The sequence below is a fragment of the Stegodyphus dumicola genome, chromosome X1 (genome assembly GCF_044657685.1).
Source record: "Stegodyphus dumicola isolate Sdum_Otavi_A_Nest chromosome X1, ASM4465768v1".
Lineage (NCBI taxonomy): Eukaryota > Metazoa > Arthropoda > Arachnida > Araneae > Eresidae > Stegodyphus > Stegodyphus dumicola.
Window position 1 is genome coordinate 92,164,384 of NC_140780.1, and position 22,057 is coordinate 92,186,440.

Sequence of the window (22,057 nt, forward strand, 5' to 3'; positions counted from 1 at the left end):
GAAAGGTGATGATGCCTGATACTGCGAAACAGCTTGTGATCTGAAACTGTTGTTCCATTGAAACAAATAACAAGAAATTGCTTATTTTATAGATCCATTAGGTTTAATTTCGAAGCATTAGAGATGAAAAAGGAGCAACGCTTTCGCTGGGAATCGAACCACGGACCTCTGGAATACGCGCCCAGCGTGATGACCAACCCATACATGCGAAAGCATGCTAATAAGGCGGGAGAAATACCTTATATACTCCCCTTTTAAAGGGCGACTGGGGTTTAGGAGACCAATCGCCAAATCCTGGGTGTGGAAAATCATCATCGACCACCCTTTTAGTTCGGGCGCCACTATAGAGCCATTAGGTTATTTTTATAAAGCAGGAGTGATGTAAAATGAGTTTTTGCTTCCATTTTATGATAGATATGTAGTTTTGAGGCAAATACTGAGACATTGAATGCTATTTTCCGTAGGTAAGAAAGTGCTACGCTTTTGATGAAATTTTTAATTAAATAGAAATCATTAGCGTGTAAGAAGTAGTGGGGATTTTTAGAATAATTTCAATTACGCCGAGAAAGAACTTCCATATTAAAGCTGGAGTGATTAGTCTTAAATATTTAATGATTAGCCAGTTGCAAATCTTCTATGAAAATTATTATTCATAAAAAGAGTTTGCTCAATATAAATATTTTCAGTGGCATTACTGCATGAAACTATCTTCATTACTTTCTTGCTCAAATGCGAAATTTGCACTTAAAGTTACTCAAACAAACTAGGGATACATTAGTAAACAACAATGAAGATTTAAAATGTGCCCAGTCATTCAAATCAGATTCATGCACATTATCTTGAGCTTTTTAAAGACAAATGACAGCATTTATGTTAATTTGTTTACGATCATTAGTCTTTTAAAACTGCTTAAACTTTAATTATGTTTTGATTGCAGATCTGGTTGAAAACTAAGGATTGCAAATATTTCTACTCATTTAGAAGTACATGATGCTTAAATGAATTAGCGTTAAATCGTTGTAAGTAGGAAACTAAAAATATGTAAAACGACAATATTTTTTCAAACAGAATTGTCGAACTCTTTTCCAAAATTCCAAGTTCCGCTGAACTTCAGCAGAAATTTCGCCCCTGGGGATCAAATTTTCTTTATTTACAGTTTTTTCCCCTTTATTACCTGTAGTTATTTAGAAGCTAATTTTGCTGCTACTCCCAAAATGCTTATTTATATATAAAGAGTTAATCTTAACAAAATCTCCCTGAGACAATCGCTACAAAAGCTGGCCCGTGTTTCTGAAAACATTAAACATATATACTCATATTTGTATTTCTTTAATATAAACGCATTCTTACTTAATTTCAAATATGTGTAGTCAAAAACAGAATGCCTTGTGTTTTGACCTCAGTTTTTCAGTTTGTCTTCCTAAATTTTACGAAAATTTACATGTTTAAAACATTACCGTTTACTCTCAATGATTTCAACCGTGCTTGAAGATTTGCCATCCCCCCAAATTCTCAATAAATATTTTTAGGTTATGCACTGTTGTATATTTGCGTCATTTATATTTTGAGTATTTAGCTCACTTCATAATTATAAATGTTGGATAAAAAATATTAAATAACGTAGTTTCATTTATTAAACTCTCGAATGTAAAATTTATTGAGATGTGTGGATTCATAAGAAGATATTTATAACGATCAGTTATAGACATTTGCTATCATATAAATAATACGTAAAATTTTGCCCAAGTGTGCAGAATAAGAGATGGTTTCTTATATAGCTTTGAGCGCTAATACGTTATTTCTATACATCATTTCGAACTTTAAACAAGAGTAATGAAATCCATTTCAGAAAAAACGTGGGAAGGAAATGAAAGAGAAAATGAAATAATTTTCTTGTACGGTATATAAAAGGTTTGATTTCAACATAATAAGTATTTAGAAATTTGAGCCATTACATAATAACCCTAAAACATTTCTTTATCTAGTGGGAGGAATATCTACATTTATAGTGGGAGGTAAGGTATTATTTTTACTGAATATGAGTATTCTTATTCCTTCTTATTTTTGCGGGTGGTGTGTTTCGTTTTTCGGTGTGTTATTATAGAAAAATCTGATAAAGGCAGTTCTTGCTATCAAAATGTTTTAACATTTACCGAAGTGATTTATGCGTCTAGTGTTATGCAAGAATATTGTTTCACAGTAAATGAGTGTATTATTTGCATTATTTATTTACAGGTAACGCATAAAAATATGAATGCATAGGATATATTGTTTATATTTTTGCTTTTTAATATAACTGGACAGAGTTCAGAATTTTCCTCCTCTTAGACAATATTTAAACTCCATATCGATAATCATGAAGTATTTTCCTGAAGTATCCGTGAAGTAAGGTTCCGTTTTATGTAGAGTCTTAGGATTTTTTTTCGGAAGTAGGAGTCTTGAAAAATGAGCAACGCTTTCACCGGGAATAGAACCACGGACCTCTGGAATATGCTCCCAGCGTGCAGATCACTACACTACAAAGGCATGCTAAGAAGGCGGGAGAAATATCTTATATACTCCCCTTTTTATAGGACGACTGGGGTTTTTAGGGGACCCAATCGCCAAATATTGAGCGTAGAGAATCATCATCCACCACCCTTTTAGTTCGGGCGCCACTGTAGAGACATTAGGTTATTTCGAAGCAAGGGCTGTGAGAAATGTGCAATGTCTTCGCCGGGAATCGAACCACAGACTTCTGGAATACGCGCCCAGCGTGCAGATTTGTACACTACGAAGGCATGCTAAGAAGGCGGGAGAAATACCTTATATTTATTTTAACGGACCAATTATTTTGATGTTACAGCTATCGTGTTTGCCCACTAATTTGTTAAGAACCGTGAGTTCTCCGGTTATATATTTAAAAAAATAAGAGCCTTATTTATATCTAAGAGACAAGGGTAGAAAGGGGCAAGATGAATCCTACTCGGAAATACAGCAGCTGTACTCCGAGGAAATACAGCTGAACCTTTGAGGAAATACAGCAGAGTCCTACCAGTTTAAAAGAATCAGAACTAAGGTACCTGGGAAGCTGTTGAATGAACAATGAGACTGAAAATGTGTTTTACTCTCTTACTGAAGTAACTTATAGGTAACCGCGTAGAATAAATGACTATGTGGAATTCCTTTCATTCAATTTATAATGTTAGTATGATATCGAACTAGATTAACATTTAATTATCTGTTTTTATCATTGCTGCATTTTGTTGTCTTTATGCGCTGTCATCAGTCAGTTATAATAAACGCTATCAGACACTAGCATATTGACTTATTGTATGTATGCATCTATAAAGTCTTTAATTAGTTTATATATGTGTCTAGTTCTTGTCGCCTGGTATAACATTTCATCCCTTGAGGGGTCTTTGTAGCTAAAATATCTGAATCAAACTCTCCTCTCTGAAATGTTATCTTAATACGTACTCGTACTATGTCACCAGCCATTACCTAAAATTTAATTTCAGTGTAAAATCAACAACAAGTAAAATATTAACTATATTTAACCTCACAACTCGTGGTTTCTAAATTAAAATTATTCAAACCAAAATAGTCTTCTTGATTTTTCAGCAAATAGCTGTCGCGTCAAAATCCATCTGGTTACATTAGCGGTGTTTTTACTCAAGGCTGCAACTTACTTGGGTCAGACAACCCAATGTCCTCAATATAATATCCTTACTCAAACCTAGTCGGTGTTTTTACCCAAATCAATCACAGTTACCAACCTGTACATGTGCGGCAATATCTCTCACTCATGCAGCGATTTCTAATGCCAGGCAAGCGTGGAAACCGAAACAAAACCGAAGCTCTTTCTACTACAAGTCATGCAGTTCTTCTTTTCAGTTTAAGCCACGTTGTTTGATTATCTTATCTGCATAAATATCTAAATTAAATGTGTATGTGGGGAAACAAGGTATAAAGGAAAGATGTAAGAATAAACTTTTAACTGTTAGTTAAATTCAATTAAAATGTCATGACGTTTAGTTGAAATTAATTTGGGCTGCAAATAATTTGCCATTTTCAGATGATAGAGTTTTCATTTGTGAGAGTTAATTTACAATCCTATAGTAGTTCCCATCAAATACGTTTGACCTATATCATGAAAAGTCGTTGTATACGTTTTTATGATTATACAGTTTAACATATGTAAATTTAATTTAGAGAAGAAAGATAATAAGGCACTCAATGGTGCTGAAACGTAATATAAATTGTGGCGTCCACACATTTATGTTTTCATTTGCCTTGATGGCTTTGAATACAACATAGACAGTGTTTAATCTGCCCTCAATAGCCTACAAGATTTCATCCGTTGTTAAAGATTAATGCCGTTAGATTTCTGAAAATTATTTAAAGGCTCTTTGCCCTTGTTACCTTGAAAACAGACTGATAAGTGCTGACATACGTGTTAAAGACTAAAACAAAACTGGGCAAAGTTTAATCTAAGTTAACATTGGTTTACTAGGGATGGGAGCGAGTCTGACAACATATCTTTCTCTCCTTCATGGAACAAAAATATTCTAAGAATCTTCAGGCAGAATACTTTTGCTTCTTATGGTACAGAAACACACGATGATTGACTCTGGTGAACTCGATACAGCTTTCTGATAAACCAACATAATGGTATATGTGAACTATTATCTAAATTTTATATAGCACGAGGCTTTTAAAATCATTTTAAAGGCAGATTATTAAATAATAACTGAAAAAAATCCTTATAAATATGTAATTTAATTCATTCTGTTATTTATCTATTAAGTATTCATTACTTTAAATAGTTATAAAATTATGACTATTCTTCTCATGGATAAATCTAGATGAAAAGCATATATTGTTTACAGAAAAAAAATGCTTCCTTATTTATGCCATTGACAGTAGTTCTCAGAATAAACTTTAAGTTTTTTTCCATGTTTTAAGTTATCAGGAACCTTTTTCGTGTGCATTGGGCAGACTGATATGAATTCTTTTTCTCGAACTCAAACAGTAAATCTTCATCCTGCTGAGTGGCGCTAAAAGCACTTTCACAAACGAGATGTTTCCAAACGCCGTATTTGGTAACCTGTGTTTGCTAACAGCGCCCTCAAGATATGTGGCAGTCGACCGAAACTTTCATGATGTAAAATTGAATTGAAAAAATAACGTTTAGGAAAACTATGGAACCATATGCCTCAAATTACACATTTTAAGTATATGCACGAATATACGATATGCCCAGTGGTGGGATTGAAGTTTAAGTTATTTTAAGAATAGATTCTGCCAAACCATAGTGAACAAATTGAATTCTACCACTGAAAGTAGAACTGTTTGCTGAACTGATTTTCCATAACCTAAATATATTCTGATAACTGAAAAAGAGAACACCATATTTTAATTTCCTTTTTCCAAGTCCTTCCTTTCTGAAAAAAAAAGAGAGTATATCCCCTTTCCGGTTTAAAAGGCATTTGACACATAATCTCGTTGTTCTTTTTCATTTCAGTGCATTTTCTGTACATTTACTTACACAGTATTCAAAACCCCTGAAAAGTTTAGCTGTGGCTCGCTCATTGAAATGCTTGTGCAACTCTGATATAAGTTCTTCACGCAATATTTGTAAAATTATTACCGTAGTTTTGGTGTTGAATGGTATGGAAAGGAAAAGGGAAAATTTAATGGAATGTTGTCATGACGCATTTAAATCAAAAAGTAATTTCCAGTAATCCATATCGTAAATTTCTTCTTTTAATAAATAAACAACTAATATTCTTTTATTATGCGTTACACATGAAAAATATACCTTTGGGGACAATTTTTTCTTATGCCTAATTAATAAGGGTTTTTAGTACTTTAATTAATCAGTTATGATTTAGAACTTTAATATAACTTGCTCATTCGGTTTCTACACATGAATGCAAATTTGCTCGCGTGTATTTAAACTGAGGATTTTAGATTGTTAGACAGAGCGTAATCTGCCTCTCGAGGCCATGCTGCTATGTTGCTGTTATCGCAGATAAGATGTATAGTCTTCGGCCTTGCATTATAATTGCCGATTTTTCAATTTCTACACCGGTTAGTTTACGAGCCAACTTGGCGTTGAAATGAATTGTATATTCTTTCACTATTAGCTTATTTTGAATTTGAACTTATTGTTATTTATGTTACCCCGCTGTAAGTGATGTCTGAGTTATAATTAAATATCAAGTGTGTCTTACGGTCTTCTTTAATTTTGAAAGAAGGGTTTTTTTTCCACCATTTGTATGTCTCAGTTGTAATTTTAGACTATCTAAAGTCAGTCTATCTAAAGTTTCGTTACAATTTATGATACTTAAAAATACTAAACTATATACATATAGAAAAACTTTGGCAAGCTACTTTTTTGAAATTATATTTCAGGCATAAAAGCAAATGATAGATTCAACACTTAACGTTTTTTTCAATCTTTTGCTCACTGAGTAGACCTAATAGAAGAAAATACCATTGCTTAATATTTCTAATGCCAGAGATCGTAGCAAAGTATTTACTAGTGTCAACAACTGCGCTTTCATACATTTAATTCTCACATTTCGATAGTAATCATTAATAATTTTAATAAGCAAATCAAATATATGTACTCTAAATTTTCTTTATAGCTTTTATTTGAATTTTCCGCATTTTATTACATATTTCACTATAATATAGCGGTAAGTAAAAACCCATACATTTTTCCACGTTTAAAAATCAAGCCAAGCTGAAATTTAAATTATTGTATGCATGTCTGAAAAATGTAGAAGTATGTCATCCCTTCATAACTATATTCATATTTCTTAAAGACCTAAGTCTCTCAGCATTATAAAAACTCATTCTAGGAGATATACATTTAATTTCCAAAGCTGCAAAAGAAAGTCATGAGAAATCTTTGCCGTCACCCGTGCGGGTTCCCTTGATGTAGCTAGTAACACGGACTGTTAGCATTGGAAGGTGCGGATTTCAAATCCTGGTTGAGGCTTAGTTGATTTCTCAAGTTTCCTGAACTAAAAAAGTTATATTACCTCTACGAATGCCTACTTAAAATGTGGTAGTTAATAGTTTGTCACCTTCTGAATTTAGCCCACTGAGGTTCGTTCGTATTTCCTAAGTCGCCATTTAAGAAACGGTATTTAATCTGTCCTTGCGAGTCACGTAACTGAATAAATAAAGGAATTTGTTTTCAATAAAATTATTCAAAGTGTGTTACGTAAAAATCAATAAAAGAACATTTTAATTAATAAATGAGCATAAAAACATATCCTGATTTCGAAAGGCTATAATTTTAAGACAGAAGGGACTATTATTCTTAAATGTTTACAATGGGTACATAAATTCAAAATGTTTCTGATGATACTAGAATGACAAAGACTCAATATGCACCCCACTTCTTACTTGGCAAGAAAGATGAAAATCTAATTCCAACTACTCGTCCTGAAACATATAACAGCTGTATGACAGCTGCAAGGTCCAGAAGATCATTCCAGGCTGGTGGAGGTACGTAGTCCTTCCCCCCAAAAAAACAAATTATAAGCGGTTAAGTCCATTGATAAAGCTAGCCACTTGCAAAAGTGCAGATCAGTGGGTCCAGCTCATCCTATTCAATGATTTGAGAGATTTGCCGTTCAGAAAGCTGATCTGAAAGGCTGTTCAGAAAGCTGATCTGTACTCTGAAAGTTCAGAGTACGGATCACAAGACTGCTTGTTTTGCAAGTTAGAGAATGCACCAGGTCCTTTGCTGCGGGATAAACGCCATTTTTGATATCACTGCCATCTAACTGCCCAAATCCGAACTAGCGCCTTTAAAAGAAAAATATGAAACTATTTTGAGTTAACTGATCTCTGAGCAAAATTTCTTCAAAGTATTCTTTATTCTTAGTTATATGGCATTTTGAAATCAGGAACTGTCTTTGTGCTTATCTTGTATTTTAAAGGAATTCAGGAATTAGTTACAATTTTATGAAGCCCAAAATATATATGCAAATAGTTTCATCATTTAAGACAGGAACATTTATTAATTTTATTATGTTAATTTCATTCGCTGAATTCACTACATATAATTTAGAAGTAATTTAGTTAAATAATACTGAGACAGAGATTCAAAACTTTTGCCGTGCTTAACTAAAAATAGCTCTTTCTGCGCCAGTTCTATTGAGAATCAGGATAATAAATGTAAATGATAGAATTTATGTTTATATAAAATTTCCAAATGGTGAGGCACACTCTCTAAGCATTTTTCTAACAAGGAAGAAGCAGTAAAAGAGAATTCTTCACAACAAATATATATTTTAAAATATACAAATAACATATATTCAGTTACCTTAAGTAGTGCATCGAAACCTCCGTGCAAGTAGCCATGGAAATCAAGTAAGTACCTTTATAGGCAGCCATGTATTTAAAATGTTTTAATAATACTGCTACTTAATAGTTGTAAATTAATCTAGAATTTAAATTTTTAATACAACTTACGATTTTTCATAACTAATAAGAGGAGAACACAAGTTTGGTATCACAGGCTTCGTAATATTCCTCAAGTTTAGTTCTCAGATTCGAACACTAAACCCTGTATCTGAAATAACCAGGTTGATGCCTACCCACCAGCAGCCCAGTGCATAAAACTACCAAGCACTAGTTGTGCAACCAGCCGTGAGTGTAACAAAGATTCAAAAACTGGTTGGCTGCATTGGAATTTTCGTAATTGCCCCCCAGTGTGTAACGTAAGTTCCTCTCAAAATCTCTTACACGAAAACGTTCCTTCCTTTAGGCCCTTAATGCGCTTTGTCATAATTAAATGAACCTATACATTACCAATAATCTATGGAAGGGGTTTCAATACCCAGATTCAAAGGTCATGTAATTTACTTAGAGAATCAGATTTAATTTTGTTTTGCCTGTTTCAGTGACTTGTGCGCCTACATTACTTTTAACTACTTATTTTTTAACTACTGTGCTATGCCTTCAGCACATATATAACTTTTAACAACCCTATAATTTTGGGGATTTCTGGCGATATCAGTGATGTCAAGATTGTTCGCTGCCTAACTTATTTTGAAATTTAAATTTATTGTCAAATCATTTTATGAACAAGAAGAGAATGGCTATGCGAACCAAGACTCGGCTAATGTGCAGAATAATCAGCTCTATTAAAATTCATATAATGCCATGCACGTATTAGCATGATAAACGATGCTTGTTAGTCAATAAAAAGAGTATGACGTTCTCAAATTGCAAACGACCTTAGTTCTGGCCTGAAATGCGAATAATTGCGTTGATCTGTATAAATGCTGGTATGGGAATTTTGGAAAGCAAATAAATTCTGTGAGAATTTGGAATAATTAATAAGCACTAAGGAATAATCGGTAAGGCAAATTAGGGAATTATTTCCTCGAATAGAATTTAAGTTAACTTCGATCCTCATTATTTGCGCATTGTGCATTGAATTGGTTGTTTGCCACTTTCAGATGCAGTGGTAATTAAAGCATTAACTATCGATAAATTTTGTAAAGGCTGTTTAATAACTCGTTTTTCATAAGGCAAATATCTCTCATCCAATAAACAAAGCTGAAGTTCCGGTTATGTCCAAGATTCTAACATTTAATAGTTCTTCAACAATTTTTTTTCATTGCTTCGCATTTCTACTCATTGTATCCGGATCAAAAAACAATCAATGAAATGAAACTAGCGTGAAAGAAATGACCTATACAAAAAAGGAATAACTGAGCTTTATTTTTCTCCGAGTTACAGGAATCGATGAAACAATTTTAATTTTTTTATCTTCTTTTTCCTAACAGAACTTATGGAAAGTGTTTTTATAACAACTACTAACCCTTGAAAGAAAGTTTTTGCAGTATTAAAAGTCTAATAAGAGCTCCTTTTGAAAGTACTATTAATACTTCTTTAGAAAATCGGTAAGAAAATATTTTTTTCAAAGCTTCTGCGATAGATGGACTAATGCATAATTGAAAAATAACTACGTTTTATGTCCTCATATAGTGCTTATCACATATCTAACAGCTTCTTTAAATGCTGTTGCAAGTATTTATTTATTTTATCTAACGACTTATTTTATGTTAAGTAGCTTTACTCTCATTCTCTCTTTCCATTTTCCTGCCAGAATGCAAGATTTTAATCATTTTTATTAATTTGTAGTATTCAAATGAAATAGAAAGAGCTAATATTAGCTCCGTTAGAAGTTGCAGTTCTAAAACAGCAATCTATCTGCTGCGTTGTTTTATTCCTGCCAATAGTGTTTGTCACTCCGATATAGGTTTGAGCAAACTTTCGCGTTATTCATTTTTTTACGTTCGGCTTTGGGCTAACGTAAGATTTAATTTTGAATTTAAATTCCTTTTCTCTTGCGTTATGCCATAAATGCTGGCTGATTTGTAAGTACAACAAGTGTTATTAATTTATTAAATTATTTAAATTATTCCGGGTTCTGAATAGAAGGGTCGTTTACACCCTTCTTACATTCTCTGTCTTAATGAACATTACATTAAATCGATTAGTATTAAGCTTCAGTCTGAATTTAGTTTATGCTTCCTAGGAAGGTGAGACTTTACAGGGCAGACAAATTCAGATATTTTCCTCTACCTAGGAAAATTCCTTTAATGTTCGTTGAAAAAAGGTAGGAATCTAGATGTATTCTTCAAATTTATTTTTTTTAAGTATTTTTCTTTTCTTTAACGCTGATGTAATATAATTAGGTTAAAAATGGACAAAAATTTTCAGTTATCTAAAATAAGTAAATTAATTAGGATGCATAATATATATCCCAAAATTTTGTGAATTTGATATTTATTTCACAGTCTAATTCTTAAAAATAACACATATTAAAAACACACACAGAAAAGGTAAATGAATATAAGATTGAATTTGAAATCAAATACAGTATGTACTCCATATTTAAGTAACATTAATAACAAGAAGTATAATGGCTGTTTCAGTATTTTCGACGTTAAATTTATATTATTCTGCGAAAAGTAACATGAATTATTTCATAAAACGTGAGTACATAAACCGGACTCTGACACTAGAAAAAACCACGTAAATTCTGTTGATAAATGTGGAGAAAATAATACAAAAGTAAAGAAATAGTGCACTTGAGATTTTTAATTTTAAGTAGGTAGAAGCATAAAATAACATTGTTATAACATGATAATATTACAAAATAAAAAGCATCCATATATATTATTTATAAAGCATAAAAGTTACTAAAAATCTCATTTTAACTACTTCATTTTTAAGGAAATATAGTCAAAACATAGTAAAATGTAACAAAATAAAAAATATAATCTTAAAATCTAATACTACTGTTCCTAAAAATGAAATATACGTTTGCAAATTTGCTTTCAAGTAAGCAGTGACGTGCATTTGTACATGGAACTAAGTTTCCAAGTTGTAGAAATGTTTTAATTTCATCTAATGTGCTTTCGTTTTTTTCCAAGTTTCACTCCACTGAAAATTCATGTTATTAAAGGAAATTATGCAAGCAAAAGTAGCCTCAAATAAGCGCACCCGAAAAATCTAAAGATTCAAAAACATTTGGCTCCTTAAATTACGGAAGTTTTCTAATTAAATTATATCTAAACCAATTAAAAATATTTGAATGCTGGACGCATTAAGATTGTAGATTTGTTTATGCAGTAAGATTAAAACAAACAAGACATAGACACTATATTAGTCAAGATAGAAAATATATACAACAATACCTTGTCTAGTCCGGGTAATCAATTCTAACAATATTCTAGTCTGTCTCAAACCAGACTAAAGAGAAAAAGCTAAATACTTACAAGAAAAGTGTTATTGAATACCATAAAAAATCTTTCGATTTCAATAAATAAAACTCGAAAAATAAATTAAATACTTTTAGTAAAATATATTTTTTTTAAATGTGTGTTTTCCATAATTCATGTTTTTTTAATTCTCTAAAAATTATAATATCTACTTCAGCAAATTTTCCTTCCTGAATTTATTTCTTCATAAATTTCTTTGTAACGATCAGTTGCATTGCTTGTCATAAGGCGAATTGCAATGTTCCATTAATACTTAAACTTCCGTAATATAGTCTGACAAGGTATAATGTGCTTCATAATATATTCTGCAGGCACTTTGGTTCAGTTGTCATTGCCTACATTGTCCTCTCCTTTTCTATATGATCTATGTTATCCTATTATATGTTCTTTCATCTGTGTTATGAAACTAATCCAGTCTCTTGTTCGTTGGCGTTCGATTTGATGGCTGGGGATGGAAGGCAAAACGAATCATGCTTCATCAGTGCTTTCTCCATCTCCTTCAACGACATCTGCCAGAGCTCAAGAATGAATGGCGTGAGCATAGGTACATATATATACAACAGGAAATCCTTCTTCCCACCAAAAATTTGAAACAAAGTTATATCATGTAACTTAAAAACCTTACAAAGCACTTGTGACTGTGCGAAGGAAGGAACTTGCCATTGATATATTAATTTTTCTGAATGTTCACACAACAACTTTTATTAACGCCTGCAGCACTATTATTATTATTATTATTTATTAGCAAAAGATATTTCTAATAAAAATTATTCTCTACTTAGCGCAGGATTGTTGGGATGTTTACTCCGAGTAGACAGTGTGGCGTACAATCTTTTCGAAGGTCAGTTCATATATCTCTCCCAATGGAAAATGAATTGAGGAAGTTCATCTCACCTTCCCTAAACTGGGTTCAGGTTGGGAAGGTTGCAAGTCAGAGTTTTATGATCTTTTCTTTTTACACTCTCGACGAACCTACTTCTTCTTCCTCATATCGAGCTGAGCTTAAAGGGTTGAACCACTGTTACTTAGTAGAAGAGAGTAAATAAATTTGATTGATTGACTATCTCATGATCTCCAACAATCAGATCCATCCAAAGTTGTTTAAACGAAACAGTATCCTCAGGAAGAGTAGCTAAAGAAGAGTAGCTGTAGGAATTTACACAAATATCTGTACCCTCTAGTGAATGCAACAATTGAATTTTTATCAGTGACGGTGTTACAGTGTGTTATGCAGTTATGCATAGGATCACCTGTAGGATCAGCTTTTCTGGCACTTCAGTGTCATTACTGTGAATACTCATTATCAAACAGGGTTAGCCTAAAAGGAGTAGACTGGTTAGATGTTTATAAATCGAAATGTGATAGTTTCTATCAAGATACTTTTAGTATTGTTTCTGATCAGGTAGAAAGAGATGTATTTGCGTTGCATATTCAAAACTTAAAATGAAATAATAAAAATAATAAATAGAAAAGTGTGTGCAGCGTCGTTTAAGAACATGATACGGACAAAAAATCGGTCTCTACGTTGGTTTATTTTATTACCACAAAGCACAAGCGGACTATATGCCTAAGGGAATAAATGCCTTTTTGGAGAACTTTTTAAGCAAATGTGACTCGTATATACATCACGCATGGGAAAAATCACGAAAACACCCATGCATCCAGCCCGTTCACCGAAATTTCAACCCCGAACTATACTACCGTTATTCAGCGACTTTACCACTCGGCCGCTGGTGGGTTTCTCGGCTTTCGATTGGCCATTTAAAGAAACAAACAAGGCTCTGTTATGTCGGCCACCAAGAAGTCTAGATTTAACGCTGTAAAACTACTACTTGCACGGATAGGTCAAAGACCAAGTTCTTCTTCCTCTCCTTTATATAATCTTAATTTTTTGACTATATCATCTGTCATTTGCATTAGAAAGAATAGTTAACCTATTGGTATATTAATTAATGCAATGTAATGTAATAAATCTTTTTATAAGATGTTTCATTAAGGCTTTCTTTAAAGCAAAAGAAATTAGTTTGGTTAAAAAAACTAAAATTTTATATTTTTAAGAAAGCAACAGAAATATTGATTAGAGCTTAAAAAGAAAATCAATATGTCTTCCTTAAATTTTGACTTATTCATAGTAAGCTGCCTTCCAATCACCATTGGATGCATGCATATTTAAGTGAAAATAAAGTAGTTTAAAGAACATAACTAACTTTTTAAAACTAATATCATATGGGCATAGTTTATTTTCCTTCTCAATTTCTCTTTCATCCCACTTTCAGGGTTCTCATTCACGCAGCAATTTAGTTTTTCTGCAATTTTGTTGGTATAGTTTCTTGTCCTGCATCATGTATCAATACATAATGAGAAAAAGAAGAGTTACGACTTTCTGGATGGTAATGCGGCTTTGAATGTTGCAAATATTGAGATTTAAAATGAATTTCGAGAGTGCTATGAAGTCAAGAATTCAAAAATGTTCAAAATGGAGTTCAGGAATTTTCAAAATTAAATTCAGAATAGTTTCTATAATATTTTCGCTTTAAGAACAGCCAAGAAGAAATTTCAGTCGGTAATGAGAACACAGCACTCTTAAACATAATTAGTCTAAGACGTTTTAACTCTAGTGAGTTCTTTGTACCTTTTATACATTTTGGTGCTCTCATAAGAGATTTAATTTTTTTAGATATTATACTTAAATACATTTTGAAGCGGATATTTTAGGGTCAATAGCGTTTATTTTAAATTAATGTTGCTGAGTTCTGTTGGAATATTATTGATTCGCAAGCAGAATGACACTCGTAGGACTTGAGCAAAGAGTTTCGTTGTAAATATTCCAACAAAAGCTTTAATATTATAGAAAGAAAACCGTAATCCGGGAATAAAGTAGGAAGAGAGAGAGAGGAAATTCTGATTACGAAAAATCATTTGTAATAAAATAATATTAGATTTATAATGCAGTTTATAATTATATGCTAGTTTTTATATAGTTTTTATATATAGATCCTGAAATTCTAGACTCTCGAGGATTTTGAAGGTAGGAAATTTTAATAACGTACAAGCTAAGGATTGTTTTCGAAATGCGTCACCAAGAACTTTATACCTTCCCTGATAGTTTTGATATTGTAAGCTAAATAAAACCAAAAGTAAGCAATATTAGGGGATTCAAACATTTTAGTATTACACTGGCAACAGAAATGTAATATTCCTGTCATTAATAACTACGATCGAAATTTACAGTTTAAAAGCTTACATTAAAATTGTCGAGCACTTGAATTACTGATTCTCACCATGAAAAGACAAATATAACAAATTTGTTAATGCTGCGTTAATATTAATGTTGTTAATTGTTTTATTATTGTAACATGTACATGAATATACATATTTTCCATAATATGCATAAGAATTTTGAAGTAAAAAAGGCAACATTAATTTAACAAAAACTGAGTAGGATTGCATGCAGTGCTTCTACAATGCCTTCGCATTTCTAAAAACAAGAAAAAAATGAAGAAAATAATTATTGGCATTATTTTTATCTATTTTCCTTTTTATTAGCTGTCAAAGATACTAGATTCACAACAACACTCAGACCAGTTTTCAATTTTTCAGTAAAAGAGGCGAAAGAAGTCTCTCTCAACAGTTGTGAAAAAGGGGACCAAATTGTATTTTTAAGATACTTCAGATTTTGATGGAATTTAGAAATTTGCCTTAAGGCATTTTTGCAAATTAAATTATTCGAAGAGACGAGATTATCTGAAATTTTTAAGGTGGGAGAATTGTCATCTGATCAGCACGAGATACTGCCGATGGTTAAAAAAAGGAAATTACAACATGATTAAAAAACGGAAACTACAACGATAAAATAGAATACTTCATAAAAAGCAACAATCACTATGGTGGTTTTTTTAAGACAGCTACAGGCAAGAAAAGACAAAAGATAATTTGAGTAGACCTAAGGGCAATTGGCAAGCAGCTACGAAGGATATTAAGTGAAATAGAGATTTTAAATGTAGGCACCGCTCACGATTTTAATTTTACCGAACTAGTTGAAAGAATAAATTAATGTGAAGAAAACGAGAAAAATTTACTTCGGAAGAGATTAAAGCGAACGTTTATTGAATTCGTGCAAGGATCTCCTCCGGGCTGGATAGATTACACAATGAATTTATAAAGGTTTTATATGACAATTATTTAAGGTTTTTTATTTACTATATAATATGCATTTTAGTTGCAGTCTTTTACTGGAATCCAGTGAACTGCTAATAATTTTATACGAAAGAAAAATAATAAATAGCTATAGACCAATATGTCTTTTAAAGGCACTCAAGAAAATTTTAGATAAAATGATTTTAAATACATTATATTTTTTATTGAAAGTTAACAATGTTTTATATGATAGACAATAAGGTTTTAGGCCTGAGTAGAGCATCGAAGATGTACTTTAGGATGCTATAAGTTACATAAGAAACAATCAAAGACAAGAACACCTTGTAATAATTTGTTTCGACTCGAGCAATGTTTTTGACTCCGTACTATGGACGTGCCTCCTTCATAAACTCCTCCATATGGGAAATTCAAAGAAGACCTCTAATATTGTAAAATATTATTTTATATAACACCAAGTAGTTTACCATTCTGGATGCAAAAATAAGTATGTCGCAAGGAAAACTTGCAAAGGTTAATATCCTAGGGCGAATAACTTACAATAGTATAAATAGCATTCGTATACATAGTGATTGCCCGTAATGAAACACAATGACTGTAGTACCGATGACACAAAAATAACAGCAGCGCTGCATGTAATGAGCAAGTGGTACTCAGAATTCTAATTTGTACTGGCTGCCACAATGAAACACAATTTTTGTAGTACTGATACATAATGAGTGTAGCACACAATTACTGTAGTACTGACAGTGAAGTAGGCACAGAGTGACTGTAGGAAGGGGATATACTGAACGCATATGTGCTGCAGATAGCATTTCCGCACAGACTGAGGTTTGGACCTTGTAATCCATGTCCTAGGTAATGCAACACTAATCCTAATTGAGTAATCTATAATATTATTCTTAATAAGATCTGTATCGTGTATAATCTTCGTCGATGTCAGCACGGTATAATACAGTGCGGTGATAAAAAAACTTTCCCATTGTATAAACACCTAGTGGTCTCTCTGCTCAACCAATTGAAATGAAATTTCAAATATTATTACTTGAAGGTTTGAAATCAACAATGGGATAATTTAAAACAAAGGAGTTGTCACACTTGCAGATAAGGTGAAAAAATTCCGAAATATTCGAATGACTCAACATACTCCTTTTTCCTTCCGCAAATGGATCACCTCATGGAAAACCAAAAATGGCACAGATATGATACAGATACTATTACAATTGTTGGCGTAAAACGTTTGCATAGAAGAGCGTTGTAAAGAGGCAGTGGGGGAAAAGCTTGTTATAGGGCGTCCAAAGTTTTGAAAGTGCGCGCTTTCGCAGAAGAAAACTCATTGCCATGTGGGAGATTGTTGACGATAATGGCAAAGTAACACCGCAGGACCAATCTGTATATCTTCCCGTTTCATGCTATCTTTCAGTTATGGTAAATCTAGGGAAGCTGATGTGTAGAAGATGCAAAAATCCATCGGAGTGAGGTTGGGAGATCACGGCAGCCACGAAACTCTAAAGACATGGGAGATGATAGCTACGACTCTATCTAGAAAGTTCGGTTGCAGGATTTGCCGAGCACATGTGGTAATATGTGTAGAAGCACAGTCTTGCATCTGTATAATATCATTAGCGAAATTCCGCTTAAACAGTTCTGGAATTACGTAAAGCTGCAATAATGTTGTATACCAAGCACTTGTTGATTGAGTACGTTTTCACACTTGTGGAAGTGATTTCTTCGAAGATGTACGAACCCCGATAACGAATGTGCTTGCAATGCCTAGCCACACAGTCACTTTGGCTTCCTGTAAAGGTGCTGATGCCACATCGTCAGGAATTTTGTCAACCAGTGCTTGAAGTTCCCAAATAAGAGAAATACGTAACATCCGTCCATAATATCTGTTGCTGTCAACTCTTTCTTCATCATATCAAATGATAAAACAATTCTCAAATTCAACACACGTTACATGTTGCAAAATCCGGACGCGTTGGAAGCGATAATTAAGCTTCCTCAGAACACAGCGCAGAAGCCTGAGGACTAGTTTTGGTACATCCAAAAAACTGCGGGAAACACTTTTTGCAATATGAAATGTAGGTGCAGTAATCGTGTTATGAAGTTCTGCAACAAGTACAAATGTATCATATTGTCGTCCAGATCGCGGTCTATCACATGTACAACCAATTTCTTCAGTCGTTTTTACCAAATCACATATAGTTTACGAAATACTGGCTTCGTCTTAGCTTATGATTTCGCCGATTAAATCTCACTTCTTCGGCTGTATTTTCTCCGTTCATTTAAAACCGCTTTATCAGTTCACTCGGCTGTTTACCCTAAGCGTTAGCTTGTTAGACCGTGATGGTGGCCGTTCAACGTGATCTTGAAAGAGTCTTGCAAGGTAGTTTTTTTACCGGAATTCGGGAGAGCTCTATGCCATTGACTTTATGCATACATAAAATGCAAAGATCTGCCGTAATCGGCGAAACATTAAGCTTTAAGGCTACTTATAAGGCTACCTTAGCATTTTACACTTCGATACCATTGCAGAAGTAGCACAGCTGTGTAGTTTAATGTGCATGACATTGTATTTCTATAATTCTATTTATAACTCAATAATGCCATTCGAATTGCATACCAAGCACTTAGGCTCTGGCTAGCTGAGAGAGTAAACTCCTGCTGAGTTGCCGGTACAATTCCGCATGGTTATTTTATATACCTGGGCCGGAAGCCAATTAATTGGCTTACGTCACTAACCACGATACCGATTGGATGGCGAAATGTTCCTACACACGTATATGAAATTTGTGGGATAAATTCTGCAGGTACGCGCTCTGCAGTCCTTGTTGACCATTGATTTCGCACAAGTTCTTAGAAGATTTATGTATGAGAGTGCAAAAGTATCTATTCTTTATTCCGACAGTGGGACACATTTCATAGGCAAGGTAAATATCCTAAACTCATTACACTGGAATACAACTGTAGCAAATAACGTAGGAATTTATTCCTCTTTCTGCCTCGTTGTGGGACGAGTGGTGTAAATAAATGATCCAGTTGCTTAAGGAATTACTGCGACGAATAATTGGTAAAGCTTTCATTAACTACAAAAAATTGTGTTTTATGTATTGTGACTGTGAAACTGTCATTAATTCTGGACTTTTGACTTAACGTATCTAATAAAACAAATGATTTAATTCCATTGGAATAATAAGTGTTTCCGCAAGACGTTTCGAACACGAAACTCCAAATTTGAATGCCACTGACAAGTGTAGATTGGCCACTGACAGATGCAGGCAGTATAGAGATGCCATTGATAGGTGATCTAAAGAGTTAAAATCGTAATCAAAATATCATAAACATTTTGTGACAAAGATGCAGAATCAATATTTGGTATAACTTGTACTCTACAGCCAGGGAAAATATAGTGATATTAAAGTCGGCGAGCTCTTGATTTAGCAAAAAAGCAGCATTTATCTAAAGTAGTGTAAACTTTACAAATGATCTACAAAGTAATATAATAATGCAAATCAAGAAATAGAAAATAAAATAGAGAAATCAATGTATAGTTATTGTTGGAAACGAAATTACTTCACCTAATGTACCAGCTGCAGATTTCATCGTAGAATCATCCTTAAATATAATTAATTAAAACAAAAAGTAGGAAAACGAATTAATTAGGAAATATCATAGTAGCTGTTGCTTATATATTAAAAAAAATGTTAAAAATTATATGTTTATACACAAGTAATAGAAGTGATTTTTTTTATTAATAGGGCACTTGTCGATTATGCAGTACTCGTAATATTCCACCTTAAAATTAAAAAAAAATATCGAGTGATTTCGTTTTGTGGTTTCATAAAGAAGGACATCATAAATGTGTCGTATTTTAAATATTAGAATTGCTTTCGTTTTTTTATTCTAAGTTGCAGGCTGTAAAATTAAAAATGGAGCGATTAAAATATATTTAACTTTGAAATAATGATAAAGTGAATTAAAATAAATAAAATCGCTGTAAAACGGAATTTGATTGCTAAAAGGTAATTCGTTGTTGCTGGTTCTTTATCTTATTAATTAGAGGCTTAGTATTCCTTGAATAAAGATGCGCCATTTATTCTTAAATTAAGTTTTCTAATATCTAAGTCAGTTGCATGTAGCTTGATCATTTTGATCTGCTGCAAAGTTTTAAGCAGAAATTCTTCTAAAACGTCTACCGAGTATTACGAATATATTTTATTAACTTCCATAAAATAATACTATATATATTAAAGATTCAAACCGAAAATTCCTGAAATTAGCCGTATTACAAAAAATAAATATTTTTACCCTCAAATTAAACACTAGTATTTGCAAAATGACAGGTCAAAGTTTGTTACAAAGAACTCAGTAAACTGTACTGAAAAAGTTATATGGATGCAGAAAACATTCAAAAATTATTAGCTGCCCTCTAAACCAAATGCAACTAATCTTGCTTAACTGAAACGTACGGAAAATATATTTACTCAAAATTCAGTTGAATCATTTACAGGAAGTTTAAATATCAGGAGTGTCATCTGTCAAATTAAATCTTAAATAATAAAATCAGGTTTTGTAACACTCATGATGGAATCGAAGCATAGATTTGAAGTAACAAATTTAATCAGTCGTACAATTCTTCTTGTTCATTTACAAATCTAAATATTTAAAACATTCACTTCTTATTAAATTCATTCAAAAGGCAGATATTGGAAACACAGAGATAAGAAACTTAAACTAAAGATATTTATCTGGAAAGAACGATAACGTATTTCTAAGGTGTACTGCCGATTTCTAGAGTAAGTTATATGAACATGAAAAAGCACGCAAAGACTCTTTGAATAAGAAGAGATTCTTTTGTAGAGGACGTTTTAAGAAGCCATAATTCGTTTTCATTTTATACATGTGGAAAACCAAGAAAGCTAGCCCTACAGCCTGCCCATTTACCTGGTTAGAAACGAGGTTGAACTGCTGGTTTTCAGCGGTATCCAGCCACCCGACAAACTGATGGTACAACTGCCGATTTGTATCTGAGATAGAATTCACCAAGAATTCAAGCAAAATTTAAAGAAGAAACTTCTATGTATATGAAAGATGAAGACTAGATTTTCTAGTGAAGAGGTTCGTTATATTTCGTGAAACTGGTATAAAATTAATACTGATAAAATTCACCTATTACAGGATTATATGTGACATATGAAAGAAAAGGGGATCATCTGCAAATGTACTTATTTCAGATTTCTATCCTTCTGGATATCAAGCTGATTTCTTTAAGACTTACTCATCGCAATCCCAAAGTGTAAGTCTAAATGAATAAAAGTATCTTCCATGATTAATCTTAAACGCCATTTAAAATGTCATCTTAAAACAATTATATAGCGAATGAATAAAATCGGTTAACATTCGTTTTCAGATTTCAGTAACCATTAATGTATAGTACCTGTTCTTTCGAAGTCCTCTGATATATTTCCAATAGATTATTATTTTTTGGACGTCTATTAAAAAGCATTTTCTAAAGCATGAGCTAAAATCCTGAATGAACGATAAAAACAGTAGAAGAGGAATTGAGTAAATCACTGCAACCTACTATATTGAACCTACTATATTTATCTAGGAAACCAAAATAAAAAAAATATAAAAAATAAATGTTTTTAAAGCATTAACTATAAATCAGAAAATTTGTTCTTAAAATGTGAAAACGTATTCTATATGTTTCTTAATTCAACTGTGGGAATGGATCTTTTAATTATTCTGTGAACTCAAGTGATTTTTTATGTAAATTAACTTGCTATATTCAAGTAAAACATTTAGTGCATATATAATATTCAGTTAAATTTGAATAGTTTTGAACTTAGTGTCAGTTCATCAAAAGCTTTCTTCTTTACAAGTACAGTTGGATATTGATAATAAAGCATATACTTGAACTAATCTCAAATTAGATTATCTTCTTTTATTTTAGAGATTATGTGTTAAAAAGCGGTCAGACTGCTCAGAACTATGTGTTCATTTAATATATCTCATAGTTTATTCATTTAATTAGGAAATTGGTTAACCCTTTAAAGTTACTCTGCATTATTTCATTCTTCTGACAATGTATG